This window comes from Psittacula echo (genome assembly GCF_963264785.1).
Source record: "Psittacula echo genome assembly, chromosome: 2".
Classification (NCBI taxonomy): Eukaryota; Metazoa; Chordata; class Aves; order Psittaciformes; family Psittacidae; genus Psittacula; species Psittacula echo.
In genome coordinates this window covers 112,797,972-112,811,281 of record NC_137737.1, presented here as the reverse complement: position 1 = coordinate 112,811,281, position 13,310 = coordinate 112,797,972, and positions in this window count along the sequence as shown.

The following is a 13,310-nucleotide window of genomic DNA, read 5'->3' as shown; positions in this document are numbered from 1 at the left end:
GGTCAGCCTGCCAAAATGTGAACAAATGGTGGTTGGGTAGGAGAACAGATACCCTCATCCTCCTTTCTTCAAGAGTGTGCCAGAGCAGGCTTCTGACTACACCAGAGGTAACACTTTCACCTTTAGTAACTCAGATGTTATTCTCAGCACATGGTAACAGAGAGGGACATTTTTCCAGTAATTTCTTTCAGTTTATCTCTAAGTGTCTGCATCATCCCAGGTGTTGCTGCTTCCTTCTACAGAAGCTCCACGAGTAACCTGTGTCCTCTGTTTCCACTTTTTTTCCAAGACCTTCACCTGGTGATCTAACTTCATGTTGCCCTCAAGCTACATCGTCTGAGAAGTGTGCCCCTATCAGCTGCTGGAACACAAGCTTGGGCCATGCCTTCTCTCTCAAGAGTGTTTTGGTGTTATGCTGTGATTAAACCTGTGCACTGCTCTACCAGTGATCCAGGAGCAGGTGACCTGCTTTCTCTTTCCCCCAGTATATCACCTAAAAAAGTCAAGTGAGCTCATGTTTATTGGTTTCTCTTCAGCAATGTGCATTTTCCACTGGTGTCAAAATGGTTTAAACTGTATATTGCAACACTTGGTCATACTTCTTCTGCCTAATATCATGACGTATCAGTGTTGTTGGAAATATCTTGCAGCTATTATACAATCCATCTGGGATTTAATTGGTCATCAGTCTAACAGCACAGCTGTAAATGGCTAGTTTTTTTCTTCTGTCATGCAAGGTAATTGAGTGTCCAAATCTGTCAACAGCCTGTTGGTAGACAGCCTTCTCTCCACTGGGCAGCTCTATGCCCTTAGACTCTGCAAGCATTGCTGCTTTGCTCCCCTTTGGGAGCTGACACATTCAGACATTACGTGATTATTTATCCCTTTCCTGCTGTTCATAGGTTGAGGTGTTTTCCTTGTGTGAGCACTTCCCGTCACAATGTTTATGCTGGACTATGAGGGCAATATTTGGTTGGTGTTTGTCCTCTCTTCCAGAAGTTAGAAATATCAGGAGCTAGGAACATCAAAGGAATTACCAGTATGAGTTTGTCCAGCCTTTTCCAAGAGCAGGCACTCACCCCTGTAATTGACAGAACATCTGCTTCACTCTGGCCAAAAGAGTTTTTCACCACTTTGTGGTATCATAGACAAAATAGCAGAAGACCAACAACTATAATGTGCCATTGAGAGAGGTAAAGTACATGAGATCATGGATGTCATCAAGGTCTGTGAAACATCAGGGAGGTCATTAGAACAATGCTACCATAATTCTATAGACTGGATTGCGCAGCTCTTTTGCTTTCCTTCCTGGTTATTGTGTTTAGTAGTTAATTACATTTTCTTGTGTCCTGTGGATCTCACTGGCATCATGTTCATGTACCATAAGGATTCCACATCACTAGAAATAAACCTTCTCTTTATTAATACTATTGCTTATTGCCCAGCCACATGCATAGCATCCTCACAGCAAACATATGTATTGATATAATGGTTTCTCTTCCTAAGTCTTCTCTCCTGCAACCCATGGGATTATGTACGGGGAAGCTGTACATACATTGCTGAAGTGAGACTTCTCTGTTCAGCTTTAGATGTTTCTAGTCTCAACATCTAGGTCTTAAAATAGATGTCTACACCCACTTTGTAACAGGAATAAACATTTCCAAATTGCAGTTCCTAAGGTAGATGTCAAAAGCAGGGGTAGTGAGCTGTACTGTTAAAATGCCTGTTTCCTTCCTTTAACTCTAAAGGATACATAGAATCTACATAGCCAGAGATGCCTGTCTACAACGTGAGTGCTGACAGTCACATGGGATGAATCCCACTTGCCCTGGAATACCTAAGGGAATAAAGACTCCTTCAGAATCTGTCAACATAGAGTTTACCTTTGCAGCCTCTTATCTCTAAGTTTCCACTGTGTCACACTGCTGTCTGCTCACATTGCAGTATCTGCACTGAAACAGGCTGAAAAACTGAAAGGAGAATATTGAGTTTGCTTTGATCTAGCAAATTCTTGTGTGATGCTAACAAGACCAAAAGTTGTGTGAACATGGCTTTCTCTTTTTCATTCCTACCTGTGTGTAGGAAAGAAAGTGTCTAAGTTCCATCTTTTATGAGGAAACGTCAACAAAGATGAGCATATAGGACTTGCTTCAGTGATAACTATGGTCAGAACAAATGAGACAAACACAGGTGGGAGAAAATTCGGGAAATGTGGGATAGCAATGGTATTTTCCTCCACAACTCAGTATAAGAGTAAGTTTTCAGTATTTCATGCATTTTCTTCAACTTTCTCAATAGCCCTGAATACAAACAGTCCAGAGCACAAGGCAAGGGATTGCTTGAAGAGACTGTGTTTTAAGTGCCACTGTTGGCATTAGTCCATCTGACTGTTGCTAGATACGAGTGATGCAGCTCTACTGCGCACCAATATCCTTGCTGGTGGGGGAAGGACAAATTTCCCTTGTCCTGCTCCAAGCTCCCTCCAGGTGTATTACTGTGCAGTTCTTAGTGTCTTGGCCCTGAAAGATGAGGTCATCTTTCCAAAGGAAAGGTTCCTCCTTTAGAGTGTGACCTTTACGGCTATCCAGCACTCTGAAAGTGTTAAGCAGAAATGTCGGGATGAGTGTTCTTCTCTTTAGGTTAATTTTCTGCAGATTGCCTATCCAGCCCTCTCTGAAACCTCCCTCCAAGACCAACACTGCTGTGTGAGTGCTTTTAATACAGGCCTCCTAATACAAAGTTCACATCCAGCTGCTACAAGCAAGAACAAATTTTCACCTGTGCTCCAGTGTGACAGCAAATTGCCTTATCTGCATGGGAGCTCAGAAAGGAGCTCCAGAAAAAAATGATGCATCCCAGTTTTCCTATTCGCAGAGCTGAATTAAGCTTTTTAATGAGTCAGTGGTTATTTTTCCAACCTTAAATCTGTGCATAGTTGCAATCTGTGCATAGGCTGTGCATAGTTTAATCTTCTTAGCTTGGTGTCCAAATACAAATGAAGGCAATACTGAAGTTACAAGGTTTCTCCTAGCGGTGTCCATGAGGACAGATGTTTTCAGTGAGCAGCTCCCAAAAAGCAGAACAGATACTTTTAAGTGTTTGAAAGGCTGTTATCAGAGACTCTCATCACATTGTAGACAATTTGCATAGAGCTGAAATGGGAATAAAAAGGTTATAATTTATTGTTATTTGCAATTATCCTTTGTGTCTTCTAATATAGAAGACCGTCAGTGGCTTAAAATTCAGTACGTAAGGCCATGTTTGCAAACATCAATAACTCTTCTTGAAAGAGCACTTATGGTAGTAGCAAAACCTGAGGTATCTATGAGAACAAGTACATTAATACCCAGCACACAGAGCTACCATTGCAACCGTATTAATCCCAATGTCTCTCTCCTAAAACTTCAAGCAACAATCAGTGACTGGGGGAGAGAATATAAAAGGTGCTGTGAATGCTGGTCTAGTCCAAGGACAGACACTGCAGTCCTGCTCTACTTCTCTCCTGCTGTCCCCACTTCAAGGACTGGGGCTGCAGCCTGTGTGCTGGTACCATAGAGGATATGGAGGCAGCACTCGTATTTTACCACTACAAGTTGCTGACTACAAGGACTGCCTGCTTTAAATGTATAAGAATGCTGCTCTCGTTGTAAATCATACTTTCTTGGTGAGCTACAAGGAAGACAAAATCCTCACATCTTTGATGTACACTTTTTTTCATGCTAGATCGCCAAGATATTTATAGAGACAAGCTGTGCACTGGGTTATAAAACAAGAGACCCAGTTTATGAAAGGGACATGGAATGTGAAGTCAACATCATTTCCCTTTTTCTTATTTATTTTGCAGTATTAAAGAGCTGTCATAATACTACCTGACCATGCTTGGGATGCAGTCAGACTGGCTGGGGCTGTGTAGTCATCTCACTCCACCTGAAGAACCACAGGTCCTCTGGGGAGCTGTTCAGTGATTCAGAATATAAAAGCAGTAGTTTGGCATAAAAACTGATAACTTTAGAAAATGATGCCTGGAAAGGCATGTCTGCTTGGGAGCAAAGCCAAATATCCAGCAGGACCCATTCTTCTGCCCACAAATAACTTGAGGTCAGAGATGTGCCCTAGAAAATCCATCTCTGGGGGAGGGAAGAGCAGCAGGGGCTCTTCATAACCAGCCACCACCCACAGAAAGAGATAAAGTACTAAGATGACAGAAGAAGAGTCTGTGAGCAGCAGCAGAGCGCAGAGGGAGGAGCTGCCTGAGAGAGAGCCATGAAGCCAGGCAGAGGGGTGGGAAGCAGAGGGGTGACTGATCACCTCTGAGGAGGCACCCAGCAGACACCCAGCCGTTAATCCTGCAGGTCTTCAGCAAGGGCATGAAGAAGCCACCCCACTGCCACAGAAGGAGCTAAAAATAGGACCCATCCTCTTCTCCAGGCATAGATAAATGCCAGGCAGAGGCTGAGCAAGCAGGAAGAGCCCTGCAAGGCAGCTGGTTATGAAAAGTGTGGGGGTAGTTATGGCACTAAAGCTCTTCCTATCCCACCCTGCAGGAGAAGGAGCAGAAGCATATTCTGCCCCTCTAATTCAACTCTTCAAGCTACTAGCAAAATTTACGCTGCCAGAGCATCTTTCCATCCTCCCAGGTACCCAGCTCTTCCATTCAGGAGGACTGTGAAGTCTGGAGTCTGATCCCACCTTGAGCCATTTCTGAAAGGCTGCTGAGCTACCATATAGATGCTACCATATAGAAGGAAGGCAATTTAAACAGCTGAGTAATACATGAAAGTCTGTGAGATAAGTGTACAGCCTATTATTTATCAGGAGTATGTGCAAGGAGTTTTTTAATATGCCCAGTTGTATATACTGAACGTTTCCTTTTCCTACCTGTTTCCTTGACTTGCTGTTGCTCAACTTCTGTAAAAGCAAAGTGGAGGTTTGTCTTAAGGAGAGCCTTGAAGGAGAGGCTAGAAGCTTTGTCAGTCAATCAGAAAGATGTCCCAAGTTTAAGAGGTGGTATGAAAGAGAAGCTGGTGCCACGGAGCACTGCAGATTAAACATGAAACTTAGCAAAGTTTGTCTGTGTAAAGGTTCTTGATGTACACTTGTTCAGATCTGGAGCTGACTTGAATCAAAACTTAGAAGTGCAATTTCAAACTTTCAAACATCATCCCTGAAGTCTGACTCAGATAGAATTCTGATCAAAACTTCTCTTAAATAGAAAGTGCCATGTCACTCCAGCTTCAAATGCCTCTTCAAATTCCTCTGGACAGTTTCCATCACTTTATCTCACACTCATCCCTTTGTCACACCAAGCCTTGCTATGCATCTGCTAGCAGTAAGATAGAAATGTCAGTGATTGGCTCCCAGCATCTTGACTTCCAAGTAGATTCAGAAAGGACCCTTCGTGTTCTATGATTCTCTTTCTGAAGTTTCGACTGCACTGCTTATCTCTTTCCCAAGAAACAGCCTCACATAATAACAGCAAGTCCCTTTAGAGATCTAGCCTCTTTCCTAGATACACTCATTTCCTCTGCAGATACCACATGAGGGCTACTATGGAGTTGGCCAGAACAATAAGCAGATGTGGCTCAGCCCTGGTTTCTGGCTCAGAGTCACTCTTGCAGGGGTGAAGAGGAAGGATTCCTTCCTTATCTGATGGCCCCTGCTTGCTTCCAACAACCTGGGTATCATAATTCTTTTCCTGTGGGGAGGTGCTCACATCCTCCAAAGACAGAAGAGGGCTTTTGCTGCCTTGGTGGACAGTGTTTGTACTGAGAGTCAAAGGACCAGGTCTGTAAGTCTTTTCGCATAATTTCTGAGGGATGGATAAAATGAGCTTGCAATAGAAAGGTTGAGAGATACAGATTAGAAGCCTTGTTTCTTTCTACATGAACATCTCTGTCTGTGGTAAAGCTTCTGACACATATTCCTGTTTTGATGGGCAACTTTCTTCTACCCCATAGCACTTCAGTAGTATGAGCCCTGGTTTTTCTCTGTATCTAATGCAGAAACTAGAAAGGATGTTACGAGTTTCCTGAGTAATACAGAAAGTATATGTACTATTGTCATTCAGGGCTGGACTGCAGTCTGCTGGTTGCAGCAGGCACTTTGCCTTAGAGCCACCATTCTCATCTGGGGTGGCTTTCAGGAGCACGTGTTCATCACTGGAAGCACGGTCTGTCCGTGCTACCCTGGGCATCTCTCTTTTTGGGCACACTCTTGCAAAAGGTGCTTCCCCATAAAAGACTTATCCCTAGATTTTTTCATTGCCAGTATTTAACCTCCAGTTTCCTTTGCCGAAGGGCCAGTCTCATCAGTGTGTGTCTGCAATGCAGTGTGCCAGTCAGGGAGGAGATGGGCACCTTCACACACTGGTTCCTCCTAGGCACAGCTATTCTCCTGAAGTGACACCACTTCAGAGTCTGAGGGGAAAAAAGTCAGCACAGCACTTCTAAGCTGTCATGAGGGAAGAAAGGCTCCTTTCATTTTATGTTTTGTTATATAGCAGAAAAAATCTGTCACTTTGCAGGATGATTGCAACAAACAGCTTTAAAAACTGATTAAGTGGTTCAGCTTTACTTAGCTTTTAATCACTCAGCAGCTGTTTACTCCACAATTCACAGGTATATTTATGTCTCCCTTTAGTTGTCAGTTATCTTCCTTTCTAGCCCCTAATCCTCAGCTGAGTGGCAGGGGATATCCTTTTGTGGGTCAGACCGAGGCATGGCAATTGGATGGATAACAAATGCAGCACATATTCCCAGGCCAGCAATCAGGGTACCCCAGAACTAGTAAGAGATTACTGGGTCTTCAGATCAACAGCTAACCCCTTCTGATGGGAAAAATGGCCATTTTTCAAGGTGAGATAGGAATGTGGAGATACAGTTTTTAATCTGACAGTGGTGGTCATCACCTAGTGCCTTGGTTTAGCTCAAGAGTAAGTTGTATTTCACTATCGGGTGAAAATATGGGGCTTGTAAGGATTCAGGGTTTGCAGGAACTGCAAGGTGCAACAAATCTCCACAGGGCCAAGAGTTCTCTTGACACACCAAGGCTGGCTTGCCTGCAGGAGCCTGAGGCTCCTGGGGTGCACACATTCATCTGTAAATGGGTATCTTAAAACAAGATTCACAAATGTGTTCCAGTAATCAGTAATGTGACTTTATCAATGGGCTGTGTCCTATTTTGTCGTGAGGGAAATCAACCCGACGAACCCGCATAGTTAACAGTGTTTCTACCTCTCTATCATATTCTGAGGAATGATTTGGCTTTAGAAGTATACCAGAACCCTCAAGGTGAAGGAAATCCCAAAAGCTGATCATTTTGGAGAATGAAGAGAGTCCAAATAGGTGCTAATATTTCACAAGAGAAGCTTTCAAATTAATGAAATACATCTTGGATATTAATAGTGAAGTCTATGAAGATCTGCTTTGCCAATATTTTAAATGGAGAATGAAAGCATGTGCAGATTTTAGGGAATTTTTTCCCTTTTTATTGAAAAAACACATTGCACATGCAAATTAAAACTGCACTCACCATATAAGACTACAATGTTTTTGGCACATGTACTCAGCATGCATAAATGTTGGCTGTATTTAAGTTCTCCTAGACATATATAATTAATGAAATACATTTGTATATAGCCTCATTTTGTGAGCAGCCTAAATTTAGACTGCCTATCCGTTTGCAATGTAAATCTTCATTTTGGTTGGTATATTAAATGTTAATGCTTGTGCTAATTTTTAGTCTCTAACCTTAAGGCAGGTCACACACCGCTTTATTAAAATAAAAGAAAGGAAGAAAGGAAGAATATTAATTTACTCACTGGAGTCAACAATTCAAAGTACGTGGGAGTTTGGACAAAAAAGTAAGGAAATGATAACTTAATGGCAAAAAGCATGTCCTCCAACAGCTAGGCACCATGGTGTGATCCTTATTTACTTTTATAGTGCACCCCATTGTGCCTATGTGTTGGAAGACATATGTCATGTTTCATCCTCAAGGGCCTAAGTGTGAATTTCCTGTTATTTTTTTCACAACTTTAAAAGTTGTTTCAATGAAGTTTTTGTTGGAAGAACTTTAGTAAAATGTGTTTTATATACTGTCTGTGGCTAACCGGGAAAAATTGCAGCCCCAGAGGAAAATAAGGAAGAAAGGCTACAGCCCAAAGGAAAGGAAGGAGAGGGCTGGGAGTGGAATGGAGCTGTTAGCTGGGCTGGGAGTAGCAACAACAGTCCTCATCCCCCGACAGCTCCATGTGCAGACTTGGCAACTGGCAGGGAACTGTAGCCCCCACCAGCCCCGTGGAGCTGTGCATTCTTTTCCACTATCCCAGATGAAGGGATGCTTTGAATATCCATGGCCATGCTCCCACGTGGCTGGTTCTGTTGTCCATTTTTCCTGCGAGCTATCTAGAGCGGATGTGCACACAGGTTTCCCAGGAGAAGGCTATGGAAAGCCCCTGATAGGCATGCTCCTCTGATCCCCATGGAGCAGCAGCCCACCCGGAAACACCTAGGTTTACTTCAAATAGGAAATGGGGAGACTCTGTAAAATGTCGTGCTTTTTTTCTGCACTGAGAGCTAATTAGTGCCCTGATTTAGTGTAAAAGCAAATGTGAATAACGGTTATAAGCTACCAGATACTCTTTTTTAACTTATTTATGGGGTTTTCACTGGAAATTTCTTAATTTTCAACAAATACTTTCCACACCATTTCTAAGGTCTTTGAAATCCCCGTCTGGTGCCTTAAAACAGAATCTCTGATACACATTTTTTCCTCCAGTTATGCCAAATATAGCAAGGAAATGCACGGAAGTGGAGTGTACTCAGAATTAAGGCCTTTCCTTTACAAAAATTACCTAGCTAACTTCAGCGAACAAAACTTCACCACGAAGCTTTTCAGCACCAAAATTCTGTACAAATGCCTTTTAAATGTTTCAAATTTTCTAGAATTAGGCTGTCACTTTTGCAAATGTTCTGTGAAATTTTAGCAGCAATTACTACTAAGCAAAACGTTTCAAAGAAAGGAATTCTAAAAAAGGAACAAAGATAAAAAAAAAAAAATCTTGCAACACTAGCTCAGGAGTCAAAACTCTCTTGCAGTGGAAATTAAGCCAAATATCACTATGAGAAGCATGTGGTATAGCAGAGTGGACACAGGATGACTGGGTTTCCCTGTGTGGTCTGACCTGTGCAACCCTGCAAAGCCCATTGATTTCACTGCTTCCTGATCCTCTTCTCATCTGTTATGTCAGGGACTGTCCACATGTGGATGGACTGCTTCCTGGGTCAAAACTCTCTCTGTCCACCTTTCAATAGTCTTTTTTTCACTGTGCAGTGTCTCTTATTTCTGGGCATTTCTATATTTGTAGGAATGAATGAACAAGAATGTACTCCATGGTGAAAGTAAAACTGGGATATCGAGTAAATTTGATGTGAAACCTGCATGACCCCCACCTTACAGTGCAGAAACCACTGGTTAGCGCTGATCTTGCCTCCTGCATTTTAGGGTTCATTCATCCAAGAAAGATCATGCCTCAGGAGTACACACTATTTCCTAGGTAACCTACACAAGCAAAACTGAGATTCAGTTTCAACACAAATACAAGTGAAGAACACCTGCCTTGGCATCAAAGCTGTTCATCCTGTGGCTAACTGAAAGCTTTCTAAACAAACGTTTCATTCTCCTGGCTCCAGAATTATGGTAGCACTTATGGCTTTGACTTGGTGGTATAAACTAGAAGCAGTAGCAGCACACTTGAAAATAAGAAGAATTGTATATGAAAAACACAGAAGAAAGAGTCCAACATCTTCCTTGTGAAATGCCAGCTCCAACCTGTACAGAGCCAGTGGTAAATTACCCACCTGTTTTCACTTACTTAACATTAAAAAACACTTATACATCATTACACTTTTGTATCATATTAGTGAAAATGAATGCTAGAGCAATATGAGGTAAACATTGCTAATGTGGGAGAAGGTTGTTTATATCTTTTAATGATAGGATTAACTATGGCAGTGATAGATATGCTGTGCTCCTTTGAACCCCAGCTCACCATCAAAAAAGCCGTGTGACAGTACAAAGAGACCTGCAAGGCCAAAACATGCTTCTCTTCTGGTTTTTGGGAGAGTTCAACAGAGCAGGTTCTCTGACTTAAAATATCACCAGCCTGAGTGGCGTCCTGGGGATCTGGAGGGTTGTGTGCATTTGATCGCCTTTCATATTGTTTTCTGACACCTATAAATCTTTCTCTTTAACACATTTTGAAAGGAAGGAAAGGAAGTGGCTCATTTAATAAATACTTTGTTGGTGTGTTTCTTAACAGCAGTTCATAGGCACTCCGTTAAGTTTTCCAGCACCTCCACCTCTGAAGTTTGAAAATGTCAGTGTCTGACTTACAGCATATCATGGGGGGCCTGATCCAAAGCCCACCGGTGTCAGCAGAAAGGCTCCTGCTGAATGCTCAAGGTGTTTTATTGGCCCCACCTGCCCATAAAACACAGAGTGACAGAGAACGCAGCCACAGAATGGATGGCATATGGGGCACAGCACCTCTGGAAATTGCTATGCCAAACCTCAAACGTCCAGATAACATTGCACAAGCTTTTCTGACAGCATAGCCCATGCCATCCTTAGCAGCCATGCATGCTTGCTTGTTGGGGTAGATCCTTTATCATGCCATGTGGTACTTGGAAGGGCTGATGTGCTTGTCCTGAGGGAAGGATTGCTTTCAATTTGTTCCCACCCAAGGTAAGTAAATAAAATGGCACCAGGACCATGCATTTAATATTCCACTAAACCACTTGTGCTCAGGGCTGGCTTTCCATGGTGAGTGCTGCAGAGCAGCTCTTCTCAGGTGCCTGCTTCCTCGTGCTGTAAAATTGGACACGACGGCAGCAGAGTCTGAGCGGAATTAAATTAAGTCGCACCACTCATTTCTTCTCATTAAATCCCAGCAAATCTCTGTTCTGCAGATCGTTCACAAAGCTCCTCCACCTCCCTGCCCTTGTAGGGATCCTTACCCCTGCCTGGTAGGCCTCTGGAGACATCCAAAAGCTGACCGCAAGCTGATGCTGCTCCCCCCTACAAGGGGCAGCACACCTCTGCAGGGCACAGCAGGGCACCTCGCTGCAAGGACTCTGGAAGGTTCAGGCTAATCTTCAAGGGAAAGAAAAAAAGCCTATCTGAAAAATGGAGTAGAGATAATAACACTTGTGGCTGTACAAGCGAAGATAACGGCAAAAATAATCAAATCTCATGCTCCTGGGAGGAAACTAATTGCACACAGGGGTCAGGAAGACATTTTCATCCACTGTTGAGCATTGCACAGTTGGCTGCTGCGTTGTTATTATGAAAGAGGGAAGCGGAAGGAGAAAGGGGGAGTTTTCTGGGATTGTTGCTTGGCTTTTTTTTGTGAAGAGATGGAGGGAAAGGCAAGAGTGTCGCTTGTTTGCCCTTAAGCATCAAGAGCTGGCTGGCATCAGAGGCATAATACCAGGCTGGATGGATACAGTATGGCAACACTGATGTGTCCAATGGATTGGGAAAGTGGGATGCATCTCTCCATGCGCACACATCTGCTATCCCTCACTTGTGAATGTTACTCCAGATGGTAATCAAGAAGGTGGTTTTATAACCCACATTAAGAGGACTGTCTGCTGACAAGTTATGTGTTTTCTTCCCTTGAGTACATGCTGTTAAGATGGATAAGTGCAAATGGTTGAAATTTGGTTGTTAACTCTGAATAATAATAATACTTTGCATTTCTATTGCATCTTCCATCCTAGGATCTCAAAGCACTCTGAAAACGCTAATTAACTGAATCTTGCTGCACTGCTGTGAAGCAGGTAATTATTATTACCAATTTTTACAGAAAAAGAAGCTTTGCCACAGTGAAAGAGAGTTTCCCTAGGTCACCAAAGAACCAAAAATAGTCAAGAAAAGATGATGACTTCTCAAAGTAAATTAGAAACGTTGCATTAATTTCCTGGAAATTAATTTGGTTTTGGTTTTTTCCCAGTGAATAAATTAAGCCAAGCTTCACATATTTTCAACTTTTGAAAACCTGCTTTTGGGGACTAAAACACTAAAAAGAAACTACAGACCTTGCACTTTTCACTTTCTTGTTGAACAACCAAAAAAATATCAATCAGGAATGAAAACTGGCTATGGAAAGCTGAGTTAGTCAAAGGAAAAGTTTGGTGATTGCAATTAATAAGAATATGGTGCAAAACCATGTCAGCTTCAGTGCCAATTTCCATTCCTTTTGGTCTCATCTGATAGTTCATTACTGTCTTTCCTCCTCACTGGAAAAAAAAGCAAACTGTTTGTGAGGAGTATAAGGCTTTTCTTTTTATCCTGCTTTTCTATTTTTTCTTCCTATCATTTGTTAAAAAACACCCTCTGAATGTGCTGCTGAAGGCTGAGACTTTACAGACAATAGGCTCATAAGCTTGCATGAATGAGAAAAAGAGAGAAAGACCAAGTTTCAGTGTTGATTTTTGCCCATTGGATAATATTACTTATTTGATTTTCAGACCCAGAATACATTCTTAAATTAGAGGAAGATGTTGTGGTCCCGTCAAAGAATGGAAGACAAATTCTGCTAATCCTTCTGAGAGGTGAAACAATGGTAATGGGGGGTAAGGAATGATGTCTGGGTGGGCAATATTGCCTGTTCATTTCCTCGGCTTAGCTGCTGATTGTCACTCTTGTGCCTTTGAGATGCCCATAAGCTTCCAGGGAGACTACATGAAGGTAGAGCAGCTTAATTATGTAGGCTGCTATTTACTAGGTTTCAGCTGAATCCATCAAACTAACTTTGCTTTAACCTGAGCCAGATTTGATTATGAAGCCAATTTATTGACTGGTTTCTCCTTTGGCAGTGCATCCTTTGATTTAGATACAGATACTTATCTGCTTGAAAAGTAGCGGAGCTATGACACAATTTATATTTTAAAAAGCAATATTACATGGAACATAATTTTTAAAAAACAAATAAACAAACAACAACAACAAAAAGCCCTTTGAATCTAGAATAATGGCTACCTGTAAGGCAGTAGCTCACTTGAGAGGTTTTGCTCAAGTAACTTATAACTATCAGCAGAACCCCCTAGGGAATTACCACTGTTTTTGCAGAAGCTGTTTGCAGTGGAATAAACAGACAAGTGCTCTATATATCATTTTAAGTAAGACAAATAAAGTTCTGCTTCCTCCTTACAACAATGTCATTGTCACTTATATAAGAATAATTCTGTGTGACTTTTTATGAATCTTTCCCCTGTGCAGAAGTACAATGGCCTAATTTCCTACAC